The sequence below is a fragment of the Vidua chalybeata genome, chromosome 24 (genome assembly GCF_026979565.1).
Source record: "Vidua chalybeata isolate OUT-0048 chromosome 24, bVidCha1 merged haplotype, whole genome shotgun sequence".
NCBI classification, from domain to species: domain Eukaryota; kingdom Metazoa; phylum Chordata; class Aves; order Passeriformes; family Viduidae; genus Vidua; species Vidua chalybeata.
The window spans coordinates 2,757,439-2,776,604 of record NC_071553.1 but is presented as its reverse complement, the minus strand read 5'-3'; positions in this window follow the sequence as shown (position 1 = coordinate 2,776,604).

The window sequence follows — 19,166 nt, the reverse complement described above, 5'->3', positions numbered from 1 at the left end:
CTTTGTTAAACACACCCAGGGATGGTGACTCCACCACCTCCCCGGGCAGCCATTCCAGAACTTTATCACCTTTCTGTGAAAAACTTTTTCCCAACATCCAACGTAAATTTCCCTTGGCACAGCTTGAGGCTGTGTCCTCGTGTCCTGTCAGCTGCTGCTCCTCCTGCTGCTGGACAGTGGCACCACAATTCCAGATCCCCTGAGAATCCTTGGCTTCAGCATCACTCCTCTCCTTGCTGCAGAGGATTTGGAAGCAGAGGGGAGCATCACTGGCCTAGGGTGACTCCTCCCTGCTCTGATGGATGAAATGGGCCTCGTGCTTCCCCTCCCTGCTCCCCAGTGCTCTCCCAGCCCTGTGGCAGAGCCGTGCCTGCCCAAGCCTGGCACAGCCCAGCTGACACAGTGGGAATGCTTCTCCTGCAGGACCCTGCTTTGCTCATGACCTCTGGCAGTTGGCAGCTGCTTCAGGGATTTTCTATCTGCAGGGGATGAGCATTAAAATCTGATCCTTTTTGCCCCGTTAGCAGGCAGATGACATGATCACAGCACAATTCCTCCTCTTTTCAGGCTGGATCCTCGTGTGCAGCAGCACTGGGGCCACAGCTGTGGGAGCAGGTTGTGCTTGTTCTCCAGGGATGCTTCCATGGCTCTGGACAGCAAATCCATGTACACAACACCACAGGAACTGTGGCCAGTGGGCCAAAGATTCTCCCACAGAAGTATCTGGTTTTTTCAGAGTGCCCCAAAACATTCCAGAGTGCCCCTTGACCTCCTGCTGTAGAACAGACCCCACGAGAGAACTTGCTGCTGTCAGAGAATGTTGCTTTGTTGCTTAAATCTTGTGGAGGGGGTGGGACAAACACTTTGGCATTTGAGTTGCTGGTATATAATTTTTTAAGGGTGAAATTAGAGTTTTCATGAAACACCTTTTCCACTCTTTGGTCTGAACATGGTCTTTTTCTACGAACACTCTACTTAAAGCTTCCTTCTCAGGCACTGGTTTTCCTGGAAGTTTTTAAGAAAACTTTTGTGGAAAGGAGACAGAAATAATAACTAGCAAAAGGTCACCAAGCTGTGGAATTGAGGTAAAAAAAGGTAATTTGGCAGAGTTAGCAATTACTGTGAGATAACAGGAATTACCTGGCTGCTTTAAAGTTCATCCAGGATTTGTCCAGGCTCTGCTACCAGGACAGGCTTTACCATAAATCAGCCAATTTCTTCAAACATTTCTGCCCTGTAAAAGATTTCCAGCTACCTGTGCTTTACCATAAATCAGCGAACATGAGAGAGGCCACACTTTGGGGAGAGCCCCAGATTGCCCCCCAGTCATTCAAGATTTAATTTCCTTAGGTTGAATTCCAACTTTGTAAAAGAATCCCATCTGCAGGATTCTCCCTGGCCAGCCCTTCTCTGTGTTTCCAAGAAGGAGCACACTTAGGAATTGCTGTAAAACATGGCTCTCTGTTCCTAGCACTGTTGCAGGGCAGTAATTAAAACCAGCACTGTTATTCACTCTTTACATACCAATGCCTGGAAGCTGAGCTCTGTGGCTCTGTGAGAAATAGACTGGCTTGGTTTGGCTTGGAGTTTCAGTTGGATTACTATTATTATTATTATTTTATTATTATCATTTATTTTATTTTGTTATTGTTGTCATTTGTTACCATTCTTATTTGTTATTTTATTTGTTTATTTCTTACCATTATTATTTGCTTTTTGTGACATTATTATTTGTATTATTTATTATTGTTACTACTACTCGTATTTCTTTAGGGACAGAAAAAAACTTTAGTGACTACAGCGGATTTAAAAGAATAAAAAATGCACTTTGTGCCCGGAAGTGACAGCTGGAGGTAAGATTTACTCACAGTCACTGCAGGAGGGATGTTGAAGGCACACCCCTACCCTAATTCCATTTATATCTGGATGAACCTGTTGTCCATGAACTTGTGTGCCTGAGGCACTGTTTGCTTCCAAACCTTTTCTGGCAGCAATACCAGAAGTTCTGCAGCCTCTCTGTCAATACTTGTGCATTTCTGAGCTGCTGGCAGTGAGTGCCCCCAGGTTTCAGCAGCGCCAGGGTTCTTGAGCAGCTCTTCCACCCCATCTCACCATCACCTTCACCACCCTGCAGACCTTCCCCGTGTCCTGCCTCACTTCCCTCCCCAGCCCCAGCCTCACAAGGCAGCTGTTTCATCTCTTTAATCTCTTTACATGTCCTTTTGAGAGCCTTTCTCACTGCCTGTGCCCTTCCAGAGCCTGGAGCTGCACATGGACCCGGTGGTGGATGCAGAGAGGTGCCCCAGGGCTTGTGCAGGTGATTTCTGAGCCTCACGTATTTCCTGATTCATTTGCAAGCAGTGACGACATCCAGTAGAACCATTTTTATGTGCACAGCATCAAGCCATCTGTTGCACTAAATATTCATTAAAAAAACCCAAGGAATCCCTTCTCCATGTGGAGAAATCCTTTTCCATGCTGCAGGAGTGTATTCCAGCTCACTGGGGCCTGTTTGCAAGTCCCTACAAGCTGATCACCCCAGCTGCTGTGCTGTCCTTTGTTCTTGTCACAGGCCAACTGTAATTTCAAAATTATTTTAATTTCAAAATTAATTTCGAAGTTAATTTAATTAAGAAGGAAAAAGTGCTTGAAGAGGCCTCCCCTGTGTGGGGACAGCCAGGTGTGTTAAACTGACTGAGGGAAACAGCCCAGAGCTGGACACCCCAGTTCAGTGGGAAATGTCTCTTCTCTGCACTGGATTTTATTTGTGGAATAGAGCAGTGCCACTGCTTTGTGAGGCTGATCCCTTGTTTTTCTGGTGGTTTAAATTCTGCAGATACTGTAAAAGCTTTCCTGCTCTCACAGGAGTGAGGTCAGACCCAGCTGCAGTTTTTCTTTAGGCATGTGGGTCCTGTCCTAGCCTGGACACGAGTCCAGCCTACCAAACACCTCTCACCTGACTCAGAGAAGCTGGGTCAGTCTCTTTTGGAGGGAACCCATTTTTTTAGGGTGGTCATCACTAGTGAAATCACCTTTCTGTCACTAAGGATCAGAATATCAGAGTTATGAAAGTTGTCCTGGCATTTGTAGATGTTCTCTCCCTCAGTGTGGGTCTGACCCAGGCTCCTGCACTCAGCTCTCATCCTTCCAGCACTACCTGGGCAGGTACAGGGGATGCAGGAGGGAGTCCTGCTGTGAAATTAGGACTGTAAACTTAACCTCAGTCTTGGAGGGAGATGCATTTGACAATTTACCCATCCCTGGAAGTGTCCAAGGCCAGGTTGGACAGGGCTTGGAGCGTCCTGGTCTAGCGCAAGGTATGGAGCAAGATGAGCTTTAAAGTCCTTTCCAACCCAGACCATTCCATGATTTTTTGATTCTGTTGGGCGTGGGACATTTTAAAGTAGCTGAAAAAAAGTGCCCAGTTGGAGGGACCCTGCCCTGACACCAGGGATTCAAAGGATGGACTTGTCCTTCATCGTCTCTCTGTCCAGCATCTGCTTATCTTTATTGATAAACCTTAATGAGGCTTTGGGGAAGGTTGAAACGAAGTGCAAATAATCACTTTTAAAGCAAAGCTCAAGAAGTATTTAATATCCTACTCATCTTCCAGGACCTGACTCTGTATTGTATAACAATAGAGGTAATGAAAGTGTAAAACGCTGCGGCTCCCTGCCAATGTTACAACTTGTTTTTACTACTAAAAAAGGCAGTAAACTGGGAGGGCACATCCACCAGTGAATTGCTTTGCACTTGCCCTGTTTCTTACACTTGTTTTCTACACTTCTTCTGGGCTCTGCTGGAGGCAGAACTCCAGGCCAGAACTACCTTTGGGCTGAGCCAGTGTGGGAGTGCTCAGTGTGTTCAGCTGTGTTTTGCAGGAAAAGGCAAAATTCTGCCTGTGTGAATTATTCTGATTTGAAAAATGAATGAAAACAAAGCTTTTCAGTTTTGCTGGGAGGAGAACTAGGCACGGAGTGAGCCCCTGGTAGGGCTGTCACACTCACCAGGTTTTTATTTCAGTATCACACACTTTGTCTCACCTTCACTGTGATTTCCACCTCTGGAGTGCTGGTAAATAGTCTGCAAGATAAAATCCCTCAATTATCAGCAGTGAAGTGAAGGGCTCAGGCAACTTTTATGTATCCTGGACTTCCTTGGCCTGTGAGCTGACCTGGGACCACAAGGACTGGGGGACACAAAACTTTAAGGAGAAATAGTGGAACAGCTGGAGATGTGGGATGCTACAGAGATGGGGTGGAGTGGTGAGAGGCCAGGTGAGGTGGGGAGGAGGCCACCAGTACCCAGCCAGAAATAATAGTGTATTTATAGTGTTTTCAATGGAATTATAGTGTTTTCAACAGGCTTGTAGGAAAAGGGAGAATTTTGGGATAAAGAAGATAACTTTTTATGGTTTTTGCCAAACCGTTGTAGTGGATCAAGCCTTGCAAACAGGAACAGCTTTGCATTTCAGGGACACTTGGCCACAGCCTCCCAGGGTGTCCTGAGGAGCCTCTGTGGCATTGTCACCAGACCTGCTGTGACGTGAAAGTCCACCTGTGACAATCAGCCACCCCCCAATGCAGGTTTAAGACATGCAGCTACAGCATGAGTTGGAAGTGCTCTTTGCATGCACAGAGGGAATCCAAACCAATTTGGGTTTGAGGAGAGCAGGGTTTACTCCAGGACACAACGCAGCGTTTGCAGATCATTGGACAGCTCACTCTCGTACAGATCATGCCTTTTTATGGGGACATTCCAGCTCCAAAGAAAGCAAATTCTTCTCAAACACATTGTCTTAGTTAAACTTTTAATATGTTTTGATATTGCCAGCAGCAGCTTTATATAATTCAGTTGTGTAGCAAACAAAACTCACTCTCTGCTCTTGAGGTATGGAAGCCCATGGACGGAGGGGATGGGTTGGCACTGTGGGATTTGTAGAGGTTCATGCCTGGAATCAATGGGTTAATAAACTTCCAGCACTGCCTCGGGACTGGGAAGTACAGAATGTTCTGGAAGCAGGGGGAGAGGGTGAGGGTTTGGCCAGCTTACCTTGAGCCCAGGTTATAGATGGCAGGAAAAGCCCCATTAGACCAAACCAGTTACAGACTGGGTTTCTGATCCCCAAACCAGTTACAGACTGGGCTTGTGGTCCCCAAACCCACTACAGACTGGGCTTCTGATCCCCAAACCCACTACAGACTGGGCTTGTGGTCCCCAAACCAGTTACAAACTGGGATTGTGGTCCCCAAACCCATTACAGACTGGGCTTCTGATCCCCAAACCCACTACAGACTGGGCTTGTGGTCCCCAAACCAGTTACAAACTGGGCTTCTGATCCCCACACCAGTTACTGACTGGTGTTCTGATCCCCAAACCAGTTACTAATTCAGGTTCTGATCCCCAAATCAGTTACTAATTGGTGCTCTGACCCCAAACCAGTTACTAACTGGGGTTCTGCTCCCCAAACCAGTTACTGCTTCTAACCTGGAGATCAATACTATTCCCTCCTTCCTTATGCAACACACATCTCCCAAACATCAAGAAGATAAGACTGGAGCAGTCATTGCCATAAAAAGTTGTTTGGATGGTGCCACTGCTCAGAGTTTCTGGAGGCTCTCCCTCATCTCCAGAGCTCTGGGAGCCTGGCAGTGCCAGGCGGGCACCACAGGGACGTGCAGCTCCTGGGGGGAGCATCACGCCTGGCTCCTGCCTGGCTGCCCACCATCTGCTGAAGGCTTGGCTCTGCAGGAGCTCCTGCCATGCTGCTGTGCCTTGGCCCCCTTCTCCTTGCTGTGCTGGGATTCCTTGGAAGCACAGAACCACGTTTTGTCCTGAAGCTGTTCCTCGTTATGCACCAAGGGACAGTTAGTATTTTGGGTTGTTCTCTTTGTACTGTTCTTTTCAGGAAAGCAAAGACAATTTTATGTTGCATTTGTCACTCCACAAGCCTTTCCAAAATCTGGGTCATTCCAAATTCAAGCTGTGACATGGGTAAAGTAATTCTGCTTGGGAATTAACCTGGAAACTTTAAGTGTTACTACATTAAGGGCAGAACTCACACTTGGAAATCTCAGGTAATACATATGCTTTATGTTTTCCTGCAAAGAACAATACTCATGAGTTCTGGAAGTCCAGGGCAACTTAAAAGATATTCAAAGAATGCCTCCCTTATTCTTTGAGCCTAATACTGATTTTATACCTGCAGCTCTTTTGTGGAACCCGAGTCATTTTACAACATTGTGGCCAGTGGGAAAAGTTGTGTTGTGCATGTGCTTTTCCTTTTTCCATCCTGGATTTTCTGTTTCCACGTGGCCTGTGGGTTCCTCTGCCACTTGAGCACAGCAGAGTGTCCTTTGGGGCTGGAACCAGGCTTTGAGTCAGCTCTGCTAATGAGGAAGGGGCATCCATTCCCTGAGCTTTACTTGGGTTGCCGGGGAATAAGGAGGTGTTGAAATTACCATCCACAATCTTGGCTGTAAGTGTGCAAAGAAATCATCACCCATGTCTAGAAATCTTATCTTAAGTTCTTAAGGGCCTTATCCAGGTAAAGCAGAAGGAAAGAGGGATCCAGGAGTTGTCCTCAAGGTGATGCAAAAATCAGTGACTTGTCTGAAGCAGGGGCCAGGCAGGACATGGAAAGACTGCCCAGTGCTGCAGTGGAAGGGAAGTGCTCATCTCTATTTTTAAATTACTCCCTTTCTTTTAGAATTATGTTCAACACTGTGATGCCTGTGGATGTCCAGCAGTTGAATTATTAGCACTTAGAGCACTGATGAGAGCCAGCAAACCGAGCTGGAGCATGGCTGGCAAAGGAGGTATTTGTGTAAGAGGTGACTGACAGCAACTTGTCCCCGTCTGCTAAATTTCTTCTGTGACTTCTGTGTCAAAAGTGAGTTCTTCAAAACCTCCAGCTCCCTCAATTTTTTAACCTGCTTGCTGGGAACAAGAAAATGTCTCTTTCCCAGCATTCTCTTTTTCACATTGGCCTTGTTGCAAGCAAGAGCTGAGTGAAAAGGAGAAAAACCCAAACCAGAACAACAACAAAAAACCCCCCAACACAACCTTCATTCCAGAGTCCAATTTGCAATGAGAATCTTTGAGTCTATTTTTGTCCAATTCCATTTGGACAAAATTCAAGAATTTGATTTTTCCCATTGCTTTACTTTGTACTCTGGTTGACTCGGAAAGCATGGGCTGAAACCAATGCTGAACCACAAAATTCAATTAAACACAGGGAGTAAGCAGGGAGGAGAAATCAATGGGTGGATTAGTCCATCAGCTGCTGTTCCCATGATCTTCTTATCTTATCCTGCACTACGAGAAGAACTGTTGGGAAGTGGAGTCGTTCTAAAATCAGCTCAGGCTGCTGTGTCCTCTCAGCACAGAGCAGAAAATTGGATCAATAGCCTGAGCCTATTCCTCTCTGCTTTCCTTCTAAACAGCTGGACTGCCAAATCCAGCCAGAGAATGGAGGCTAATCTGGGGTTTAATCCTCTGCTTTCCCACTATGAAGTTAAACAACAGAGCCTGAAACAAGCAGAAATCAGTACAGACTCCAAGCCAGGCTGCTTAGGGTTTACATATATTTATAATTTTTAAATATCTTTTTTAACATATTTTGCTGCTGTTCTTGCATCTAGCAACTGCATCAGACATTTGGAACAGAAATGTTTATTGAATTATTGAATTACCTGTGGGTCTATCAAAAAAGAAAAGCTAAGGCAGGAGGGAAATGTTCTAAAATGAGAATATTTAATTTTTAATTTGTTCCTACTTCTATCATATATTTCATGTTTTATGTAGAACATAATAGGAGCACTTCAGAAGTTTTACATCAAAGGTCCTTGATACGAAGGAGAAGAGAACAGAAAGGAGCAAACACATTCTTGACCTTGTATGAGCTGCTTCAAAAACTGCCAATTATGACCTTTTCCAAACTTAATGATTCTATAATTGGTACCTGGACTTCTGCTTAAATAGACAAATGAAAAGAGCAAAATATACTCTTTTTTATTCTTTCTCTTTTACTCACTAGCAATATTAGATTAGTTTGCTGATGGAAAACTGTGTAAGCCTGAATGGGGAGTCCTGATTCATGGAATGGCTGGAAAACAGGAGGGAAAAGGGATTGGTGCTGCTTTCCTTCAGATAACTCACTGCAAGGGATCTGCTCTGTGCACACAGCAACCCCCACGTGGCTCTGGTGATGGACACACTGGGACATCCCACTGCAGGAAAGGCAGTCCAGCACATCCACGCACCTGCAGTGATTGGAACACCCAGTTTGGGGTCACACAGGGCCAGTTCAGTCCCTACTCACAGCTTGGTCTCATTGAAAATTGGGTCTTTTTGGCTGGGTTAGGTGGCAGATAGAAATGTTTTGGTGTTGATGTGGGAGGGGTGATGGAAATGCAACAGGATGGACTTTAAGGTCTCTTTCAACCCAAACCATTCCATGGCTCCTCCAGCAGAGTCTCTGCTGGAACTTTATCACCGTGGAAAGAGCAAGTTTGGAATGTGCTGTTCAGGTGGCAGGCACAAGCTGCTGGTGTTGATGTGGGAGTTGATATTTGGGTGCAGGATGACCTGCAGCCTTGTGTAAGGATGGACTTTGCTGTGTCCTCACAGGGAATCACAGAATCAGGAAGGATCCCAGAGTGCTTTGGGTTGGAAGGATTTTAAAGATCATCCTGTTCTGCCTTGCAAAGCAGTGCCATGAAGTGATAATTGGTGCCTCTGGAAAGTGGCTGCTTATGTTGGTGCTGAAAACCAGTGGGTCCCACTGGGAACTTCGATAGGAAAGAACCAGCAAGGAGAGGCAATTCAGATTCTGAGTTTCTGAAGTGAGCAGCTCCCTCTGGCACCAGCAGAGTCCAAAGGCATCTCTGGGAGAGTTCTCAGATGGGACTTTCCCCGCGTTCTCTGGGAAGAGCTTCCTGGCATTCGGAGTTCTTTTGTGCTGGGAAGAGATGTGCTGAGCTGGGGCATTTCTCTGCCTTCAGCTTTGGATGGAAATGTGTTTCTATCAGGAGTCCCAGCTCTGCACTGATCTCTCAGGCTGTGCTCTCCAGCACCCAAATCTCACCTGGTCTAGTGAGAGCCATCCCTGCCCATGGTGGAACCACTCCAGGGTTCTCCAGATGTTTTTCTGCTGGAACTTTTCTCACTGTGAAAAGAGCAGGTGTTTGGAATGTGCTGCTCCAGTTCCAGCAAGAGAAGTAAAAAGCAGAAATGTCACAGTAAACTCCAGCTACAGCATGGGGTGTTAGAAATAAATCTTATCACAGAATCACAGAATCATAGAATCCTGGATGGTTTGGCCTGGAAGGGACCTTAAATATCATCCAGCCTCACCCCTGCCATGGCAGGGACACCTTCCACTGCCCCAGGCTGCTCCAAGCCCCATCCAGCCTGGCCTTGGACATTGCCAGGGATCCAGGGGCAGCCCCAGCTTCTCTGAGCACCCCATGCCAGTGGGAGCAACATCCCTGTCTGCTGCCAGAAATGGACAACCAACATTGCTCTGGGTGGTTTGAATGTTTTCTTGAACGTTCCTCCAAGAATATCTCGTCTCTCTTAAGCACCTCCAAGCACCCATAAACACATCTTCCTTTCTGCACTTCCCTCAGTGTATTTATTTTTGCAGCAGGGAGGGGGAGATGGAAAATCCCCTGAGCAGTAGCCACAGAAGCTGATCCACCACTGAGCAGGCACATGGCCAAGTGGATGCATGGGCATACATGCAGACAGCCCAAAGGACAGATGTATCAAATCAGATTTATGAGGTCAGTTTTCCCAGCCAATAAAGCCCAGATTGCTGTCTGCCCCATTATAACCTTCCTGTGTTTAAATGGATGTGAAACAGATAATCCAGCCTTTGGCGGGAACAGCACTGATAAAACACAAACATTATTTCTGTAGCCACATAAGATTATTTTTCCTATTCAGCAGAAAGTATTGGCTTGAAGATTGTTAAAGAGGTCAGAGTATTTTTATACTGGTTGTATGTGAATAAAAATGTTCTCAGTCTGAGAGAAGGATCAGAGGATGTGTATTAATTATTATTATGATACAGTAGAGTACAGCAGGAAGGGATTGAATATCTTGGTGTGATGAGACCTGTCCTGGGCAAACCTGTATAACTAATAGCTGCTCCTCAAATCCCAAATAAAATGGTTCTGAGCCCCGGGCCAGGCTGGTGTTTCCCTCAGGTTGAAGGTTGTACCTGTCAAAGTGGTTGTCTTATGAATGGGACAGGACTTTGAGAACATTCCATCCCACCATTTACAATTATTATTGATCACGTTATTTCTCCAAACCTATAAACTGAATGCAAATGTCCCATTAGGATGGTGGTCTACTCATTATCTCCAGGATAACTGCCTGAAAAAGTTGCATTTTTCTTTTTATTTTCAGTAAAACAAAGCAATTTTCCATTCTATAAGATCCCTTCTCTCAGCAAACAAACCTAAATTGGTTCAATATTGTTTGAATCTCTATTTACTTATCCTATGGGAAAGAAATGTAAATTAAGATATGAACATTACATGCAAGACACTTCAAGAAGATATCGAAATTGTACAGTAAAAATAGCTTTCTGATGGGAATATATTAAATAACATTGAACATAAAGACTCATTGGCAGTGTCATTTGCCAGCTGCAAAAACAGTATTGGGATGGGAAACATGCTAGAAAGAAGCAGGCACTTGGGAAGAACACATTAGTAAAAATGCTATTTTTATTTAAAGTTCTATACAGTCAAAGTTCATCTTCCAATGTTTTCTAAGGATTAGGCTTTCAGTGACATTGAAACTTTTGGCCCAAACATTCCTGGAATCACACTGTCCTCTCTAGAACGGGATGAGGAGAAACGAATGCATTATATTAAAACTTAGTCTTGTGAATTTCATAAACTGCTTTTTTCCCTCCTCATATTCTTTGTTCCTCCTTGCGAAGCAGTGCCATGAAGTGATAATTGGTGGCCCTGGAAAGTGGCTGCTTATGTTGGTGCTGAAAACCAGTGGGTCCCACTGGGAACTTCGATAGGAAAGAACCAGCAAGGAGAGGCAATTCAGAGTCTGAGTTTCTGAAGTGAGCAGCTCCCTCTGGCACCAGCAGAGTCCAAAGGCATCTCTGGGAGAGTTCTCAGATGGGACTTTCCCCGCGTTCTCTGGGAAGAGCTTCCTGGCATTTGGAATTCTTTTGTGCTGGGAAGAGATGTGCTGAGCTGGGACATTTCTCTGCCTTCAGCTTTGGATGGAAATGTGTTTCTATCAGGAGTCCCAGCTCTGCACTGATCTCTCAGGCTGTGCTCTCCAGCACCCAAATCTCACCTGGTCTAGTGAGAGCCATCACTGCCCATGGTGGAACCACTCCAGGGTTCTCCAGATGTTTTTCTGCTGGAACTTTTCTCACTGTGAAAAGAGCAGGTGTTTGGAATGTGCTGCTCCAGTTCCAGCAAGAGAAGTAAAAAGCAGAAATGTCACAGCAAACTCCAGCTACAGCATGGGGTGTTAGAAATAAATTTTACCATAGAATCACAGAATCCCAGACTGGTCTGGGTTGGAAGGGACAATAATGATCACCCAGTCCCACCCCTGCCATGGCAGGGACACCTCCCACTATCCCAGGTTGCTCCAAGCCCCATCCAACCTGGCCTGGGACACTTCCAGGGATGGAGCAGCCACAGCTGCTCTGGGCACCCTGTGCCCACCCTCACAGAGAACAATTCCTTCCTAATATCTCATCTAAATCTTCCTCTTTTAGTTTAAAACTCTTCTCCCTTTTTCTGTTACTGTCTTACGCAGCTGGGGAAGAATCAGACAGAAATTGTGTGTGAGGAGGTGGCTGCACCCCAGAGGAGAGACAGCTTTTGTCCTTTGGCTCTTGGGGTTGCAGTTACTCCATTCGTTTTTCTGATGCAAATGCTAAGCACATGGTGAAGATCACTTCAGACTTCTGGCCTTTTCCACTTTCTTATTCCCCTTCCTCAGCTGAATGGGGGAGGTGGTTATGGAACTGCCAACAAAGCCTGTGAGGACCAGATAACAATGAGGTGATAGCACACAAATGTCAGCCTCCTTTAATCCCAGGACAGTCACCCGGATGTGTTTACAGCAGATAATCTAAACACAAACACAGCATTCTAATCTCTGCCCTGGTGACTCACCAACAATATTAACCTCAAGGCAAAGACCAGCATCTGTTCCAGAGCTGTTCCAGACTCTTTGGAAGGTGTTGCTTTTACTTTCACCACAATTGCAATGCTTCTCAGCATTCAAGGGTCCCTCGGAATTCTTAGAAGTGAGAACAGCCAGCAGTGGAAAACAGGAAGGAATTTCAGATCCAGTCAGAGCAATTAAGGAATTCTTCCCCCAGAGGGTGCTGGGCACTGCCCAGGCTCCCCAGGAATGGGCACAGCCCCGAGGCTGCCAGAGCTCCAGGAGAGTTTGGACAGCGCTCCAGGGATGCCCAGGGTGGGATTTGGGGTGTCTGAGTTGGACTCGATGATCCTTGTGGGTCCCTTCCAGCTCAGGATATTCTGTGGTGACGAAGTTAAGGATATAATCCTGATGTACAGCACTCCCTGGTTTTCTTTGGATGTTTTCTCTTGGGGAAAGGAGAAGTCTGTGCTCTAGAGTACACCTGTGGCCCTTCAAAACTGTTTAGACTGACGTGTAAGTGCCTGGTTATTATCACAGCTGCTGGAGTCTATTTCTTTTCCATCTTTTTATCCTTGGTGAAGTGGTTCCATGGCCTGCAGCTCTCCAGACACACCAAGTGTGGACTTTTCTTCCTTTTTGTGAAGTTTGGCTGCTTGTTGGTACACGGTGCTGAGCCAAGGGAATTCTGCAGGGTCTTCCCAGTGGAGAAGCAAAGACTGATCACTGCTGATAAAGCTGGAACTCAGCAAGGAAAAACCAAGTCAAGTGCCATTTCAGAGGAGTCAATACCTGAGGAACAGTGATTTTCCTTCTGCAAAATTAAGCTCCAGAGCAGCAGCAATCACCAGGTTCAACTTTTAATAGGCTGCTATGTTTGAAATTATGATAATGGGATATTATTTGGTGTTATGACATTTTAGCCATCTAGCATTAAAAAATAATTCCCTATAGCCATTCCCTGGAAAAGAAGGCTGAGATTCATTGACTGCCACTAAGAGATGAGAACATGTAGCTCCTGAAATATTGCCAGATGATCAATATAATTTTTATTCTCACATTGTGTCTTTTTTCACCTTTATTTCTCATTGGATTTCAAACCTCAGAATTTAAATATCCCAGGGTGGTTAATCTGTAGCCTCAGAGAATTAATGCCAGACAATAAGTTCTCCAAAGAGGGATAAAGAAACCCAAATTCAGTCAATTGGGAGGAGGGAAACGTGACTGAATGACACAAAAAAGGAGCTAAATGTTCATTCAAATACCAACCAAAACCACGGCAGAAAGTTCTCAGACCAAGGCTCCCACAGGACATGGACACACAACTATAAAATAAATACTGAAGAATATGGGACATAAAGAAACTATAGAAAAAAAAAACTTAATGCTGCCAAAAATATCACCTCCCATCCAGCCCAGATAAAAGGTGACATTTGTACACGGCCTCTTGCATTCAAAGACTTCTACAGAGAGCCAGACCCTGAGTGCAGGAACCAGAGGTCGAAGTTTGGTCACCTAAATTTAAAACAGTGATGTGGAAAAACCTCTGTGTATCTACTGCACTCCCATCAGCTGTCATCCTGCTCTTTTATTTCCAAGTTAATTAATTAACTGGAAGAGATCCCTGGAGATGCAGCAGATTTGGAAGGGCTGAGCCCTGTGGTGCCTTGAGCCACGGGGTCTGAATGGAAGGGGCACAATCCCTGCTCTGGGGGCCTCATTCCCTGTGTTATTTGGTATATTCCAGCTCCTAAACGTGGCTCAGAATTCCACAGCTGAGATCAACCACGGAAAACTTCAGTGTTTCCATCATTAATTTAAAGTTGTCTGGAAAGATTTAAAATTATGACATATAGAATTTGGTCAACTAGGATTATTGACATCAGCTGAGAGACAAAATGTTCTGGAAATCATTGACAACATTGGTAAATTTTAGTATCACTGTTTATTATTAATCAAGTTGTTTAAGGATTTAACTGCCTTATAAAAATATGTGTAAAATTTATAGCATAAAATTGAAGTTGACAATTGTTACGTATTCTGTTTTCCTGACAGAATCTAAAAGCAGCGAAGGCGGAGGAGCTCCACAACTCCTCTTCATTGTCCTGTCCTGTTCTCCTCTCTTCCCCTTCCCCTCTGCCACGGAACAGCAGCTGCAGCCCCAGGCTGTGGGGAATCCAAGTGCTTTTCTCTGCAGAGCCCCTGTTAGCTTCTACTTACTGACAACTGTAAAATCAGCTACCTTCAGGAAAAATGATTCCTTCGTCTCCCTGACTCTAGCAGGATGTTCACTATTTGTTCTAGTGGTGACAAAGCAATCTACTGCTAAGGTATGGGTTTTTTTCATGTTTTAAGGGACCTTCAAATAAAATTTCACTTGTCCTTGGTGTGATGTCTCCAGGAACTGATCTAATTCTGGTGACAGGTGAACTGTACCTCCATAGCTAGAAATATTTAATGCTGTTCTGTGAACTCAAACCACAGACAGCAGTAATGCCCCTCTTCTTAAAGTGGTCAAACAGAAGTTCTGTAAGGAACTGTAGAAATTGAAACTACAACAAATCTGGGTTGAGTGAACACTCCTCTCTTTTCCTCCTCTTCAGCCTGCTCGGAATTCCTCATTTTCAGTAACCCAGCACTGCCAAGGCCACCACATCCCCACATGACTTTTAAATCCCCCCGGGGATGGTGACTCCAGCACTGCCCTGGGCAGCTGTGCCGGGGCTGGGCAACCCCGGTGAAGAAATATTCCCCTATTTCCACCCTGACCCTGCCCTGGCCATTTCCTCTCTCCTGTCCCTGTTCCCTGGCCCCACCTGGCTGTCCCCTCCTGTCAGGGAGTTGTGCAGGGCCAGAAGCTCCCCCTGAGCCTCCTGAAATGTTTCCACTCTTTAAGTGGTTTCACTTAAAAGGAAACAAATGAAAATGTGAAACTCTCTAGTCTGAAACAATCTGAAAAATCACAGCGATGCGTTTCAGAAAGGCAATTTCTGTGCTGGGCTGTCCTGGTCCAGGAGAGGAAATTCCTTATGGATCTTTTAGAAGGTAGGAAGAAAAATGGGATTAAAGAGTTGATTTCCAGGAGGTCCTGGGGTCTCAACCCGGGCTCGTGGTATTCAGAAGTGATTAGGAGTGGGAACATAGCAAGGAGACTTTGTTTTCATGGTGGGCTCAGGTCTTCCTGAGGAATCCCCGAGGAATTGCAGGAGGACGTGATTACGTTTTCTGTCAAATGCAATGAATGGTAAAGGTCAGTGTAGGGATGTGAAGTGATGCACCAGGATTGCATTTTTTGAAAAAAAACCAACAAAAACGAACAAAAACCCCTTCAAAAACCTAATTTTGCACTAAGAGTAATTGACACTGAGCTGACTGCTCAGAATCAGGAAAATTACATTTGGATGATTTGTTTTTAATTGGTCTCTAACGTGAGGTGACACGAAGAATAAATTCTGTCCCTGTGGAAATTGCCTGGGCACATGTGCAGGTATTGCACTGCTCCAGGGGGAGGGGAAGGGAACTGGGAAAGGTTTGAACAAGGGTGAGGAGCACAGTGAAGGGGATACAGCTGTTTGTCATGCAGAAGGAGAGGAATATATGGAATTCTTTGGATGGAAAAGAGTAAAATAATGGGGAAAAGGAGTAAAATAATGGGGGAAAGGAGTAAAATAATGGGGAAAATCAGTAAAATAATGGGAAAGGGAGTAAAATAATGGGGAAAATGAGTAAAATAATGGGAAAAATGAGTAAAATAATGGGGGAAATTAGGAAAATAATGGGGGAAATTAGGAAAATAATGGAGGAAGGAGTAAAATAATGGGGGAAAGAGTAAAATAATGGGTGCAAGGGGTAAAATAATGGGGAAAATGTGTAAAATAATGGGAAAATGAGTAAAATAATGGGGGAAGGAGTAAAATAATGGGGGAAGGAGTAAAATAATGGGGGAAGGAGTAAAATAATTGGGAAAATGAATAAATAATGGGGAAAGGAGTAAAATAATGGGAAAAGGAGTAAAATAATTCGGAAAATGAATAAATAATGGGGAAAGGAGTAAAATAATGGGGAAAGGAGTAAAATAATGGGAAAAGGAGTCAAAAATATGGCAAGTGGGAGAGATTTGATGGAACTGAGTCCTGAGAGCCATGGCAAAGGTGATGCTGTGTGCTTTTGCAGCATGGGAAGCAGGGGGCAACAAAATCCACTCTGAGAAAAGAGGATGGATGACTGTTCTTCCTGTTGCTGTAGAATGTTGTGAACGTGGGAAATTTCTGTAGATCTGGGGGAAAATGAACACATCCCTGGGAAGGAAACCCAAGCAGGACCAGTGCTGACTTCTGACTTGAGAAACCCCTAAAATGCAACTTTCTGAGGAAGACAGAATACTCTGGAGCCCTTTAATACCTGTGTGTCCTAATCTTATACACTTCCATGTCCTTTAGATGATTGTAGGGAAGATATTTAATTAAGAGGGAAGATATTTAATTAAACACTCTTTGATCTGATCCACTGCTTGTATGAAGGTAGCTTGTGTTAAATATTTGTTACATTTATCTGCCACTGTGTAATATGGAATTATTGAGAAAGGAAGCCAAGTTTTGAGTTTTGAAGTTTTTACATTGACCAAGACAGTTGAGAGTAGACATTTTCATTCTACTCCCTTTTTTTTTTTTTTTTTTTTGCCTCTACAGAGGGTTGAGTGGAGGAGGGAAACCTGCTTTTATGTCTTTTATGTCAGTTATTTGCCATGCATGGTTTTTTACTCTTCAGTTCTGGACAAACACAGCACTTAAAGCACTTGCCTACCTGAGATACCTTAATACCTTAGAGTGTCCATGTAAGCACAAAAAGCAGTAAAAGGGTACAGAAAAATAGTGGATAGTTACTATAATACAAAGATTTATAAAGGTGAGAGAGTAATTTTTGCATTCTGTTCTGATTCTGGTGATTCCATTTATGTATTCTGTAATGTATTACATACATAATACAGTATATTTTTAATATATATAGCAATATATTATAGGTTATGTGTATTTTTATATCTATTTCTATAATGATTTTCTTTTTTCTGGGTAAGGCTGTTTGTCTTATGGCTTAGTTTTAGGTATCCCTGCATGGAACAGGTCACGATGATTCTTATGGGTCCCTCCTAATTTGAGATATTTTACGATTATTTAAGGAAAAATATTATGACTTGTGTGGGGTCACAGCTCAGAGAAGATTTTTGTTATGGCCTTGCTGAGCTTTCATCAGGCACTTTGAGCCCAGGCTGCTCCCTCCTGGTGTGAGCTGGGAGCCACTGGGCGCTGTGGCTTTTGCCCTGTGTCTCCCACATTCCTGCAGGAAAATCCTGTAATTTCAGAGTTCTGTGCACATAAAAGAGCACAGGTCTGGTGAGGAGCAGCCGAGGGAGCTGGGAAAGGGCTCAGCCTGGAGAAAAGGAGGCTCAGGGGGAATTTCTGGCTCTGCACAACTCCTGACAGGAGGGGACAGCTGGGGGGGGGATTTGGGATCTTATCCCAGGGAACAGGGACAGGAGGAGAGGGAACGGCCTCGGGCTGTGCTGGGGAGGCTCAGGATGGATATTGGGGGAAATTTCTCCACTGCAAGGGCTGCCAAGGGCTGGACTGGGCTGCCCAGGGCACCGGCCCTGGAAGTGTTTGGAAACAGCGTGTGGCACATGGGGCAGGGGTTTCTGGTGGCCTTGGCAGTGCTGCAGTAATGGTTGGACTCCATGACCTCAGAGGGCTTTTCCCACCTAAATGATTCCATGATTCCATGGTTCTGCCCTCACTGCCCCCAGCAGCCAGAGGGACAGAGGCTTGTTAAGGCCAGCACCAGCACAGAAGAGCTTTTGGAGCACACAAAAGAGATGCTCAGGGTGTGGAGGCTGGGAATCGACTGGAATAACAGCACCTCTGTGGTGGTGGGGCAGCAGCTGCCAAACCTTCCAGGGGTTTTGTGCTGATTCTGTTTTCCCCATCCAAAACACACCTGGAGCTCCCTGGGAGCAGCTGCTCTCCCTCTGGCTGATGCAGGGTCAGCTTCTGCACTATGTGGGACAAAATCTCCCAAAACCTCTCATCCTCCCAAAATCTTCCCAGTCCTCGCATTTTCCCAGAGCAGGACAGGAGCTGGAAGTGGTCACAAAAACTGGACAAACTGTTTGGTAGCTTTCACCTAAAACCTCTAATCATAACCCAACAACTATTGACCTGAACTTCAAAACATTACTGTAATGCAGCTGGTTATTTGTAATATCTGATTTTTAGTTTATTGGAAATACCTGGGGTTTAGTTCATTGGAATATCTGATTTTTAATTTATTGGGCAATTCTGCATATTTATTATTTCACCTTGCTGTGGTGACTTAGGATAAAAACAAGACTATAATAACCAGGGTTTTCTCTAAGAAACCATATAGTTATCACAAACCTTCAAAGAGCCTTAAGTAACAGTCATAAGTCCAAAAATATTTGGAAAAATTACTCCATTACTGGAATGCCAGTCAGGTTTGTGGGAGCAGTGGGGATGAGAGGATCTGGACACTTGTGAAGTGCCGCTGTTCCTCAGCTCAAACATGATTTTCTTGCTCCATGAATCACAGGCCAGGGCTTGGCTCTGCTCCTACCCCTCGACAGCTCCTTCCCAGCGCTGCCTGAGCGTGTCTGGGCATTCCCACTGTGCTGTGGGAAGCCCTCAGTGAGGGACAGACACTCTCTGCTCTCACTCTTCTCTGCTTTCCATCCCCCGTTGCTCTGAGGAGTGGTTTGGTGCAAGAGAGTAAGAGTGTCCCTGGAGAAGATGTCTAATTTTGCTCCCTGGGCGAGCTGAAGCTTTTCCAGAGCAGGCTGTGGGCTGCTCCGGGTGGAGGAGGGCTGGGAAAGGTCAGGGATCCCATCCTGGCTCCTTTTTCAGCAGCTTTGCTGGTAAAACCCCACAGACGTTCTCGTGGGCTCTCTGCTTGCTGCGGCAGACAGATCATTTCCCCCTCTAGATTTATAA